The following is a 1,071-nucleotide window of genomic DNA, read 5'->3' as shown; positions in this document are numbered from 1 at the left end:
GGAAGAGGAAGGGAGGAATACGAGCGGAAAATAAGGGCAAACGGGAGTGTCGTACACGGCATAAACATCCATCACTTTGCCGTTGCACATCAGATAGTCATGAAAGGCGGAACGACCGTACGATACGCTGAAAATCTTTTTACATAGTTTCTCGTAACGTTGACCGTAACCGAAAGGGTTTCTCGAATCTGGCTGGGTAGTTCTCTTCATTCGGTATGCGAGAGGCCTGCATAAGTTTGAGCACGCAGTGTAACTCGTCATTGCTCGTGAAGTAGTTTCCCATCGTCGAAGGATTAAACGAAGATTTGTAAAGAGAATAAATAGCACCTACGACGACGATGACGACGACGACGACAACGTGTTTTCACCTGTGGAACGGGAATATCCGAGTCCTTTTTACTAACAACACCCATTCCTCTCTTTCTCGCACACCTTTTTCTCTCGAGTCTATGTGTCTGTGTGTGTGTGTGTGTGTGAAAGAGAGATTTCTTTTTTTTTAGCCTTTCTTTTTCCAACGTTTCCGACGTTAAATCGAAGTACGCGCGAATAAAAGTTCGAAGCGAAGTTTTCACTCACCTTCCCTTCCACCGTTTCGTCGAGCCGTTGGTAGAAGGTCCAGTCGTTCCCCGGGGCTCGTCGATCTCTTCGTACATTCTCTCTCTCTGGCTCTCTCATACTTCGTTTTTTTTCTTTTCAGGTAGGGAGAGAGTACCACGGGATCTCCATCCAAACGAAAGATCGTCGATATCGTTGGAACGACTTTCCTCGCATTGGCTAACGAGCGATTTCAACGGCCTCAATCGCTGCTCCCGGGCTTAAACGAACTTTCAGATTCGCGCGGCCGATCGATCGATTCGATTCGCCCGTAAATACGTAGTTCGGAAAGCACCTCGTCGAATACGCGCTAAGTATTCGCACCTTCCTCTATTTTTTTCCCTCTCTCTCTCTCTCTCTCTCTCTCACACTATCGGAAACTTCGCGCGATTCAGTTTGACGCTTGGGATATCAAATTTGATGTTTCTCGACTAATAAAACTAACGAAATAACATTTGCAAACGTTTATGTCATAAT

This window comes from Polistes fuscatus, unplaced genomic scaffold, assembly GCF_010416935.1.
Source record: "Polistes fuscatus isolate 324 unplaced genomic scaffold, CU_Pfus_HIC Scaffold5, whole genome shotgun sequence".
NCBI classification, from domain to species: domain Eukaryota; kingdom Metazoa; phylum Arthropoda; class Insecta; order Hymenoptera; family Vespidae; genus Polistes; species Polistes fuscatus.
Note: the sequence above shows the minus strand (reverse complement) of the source record.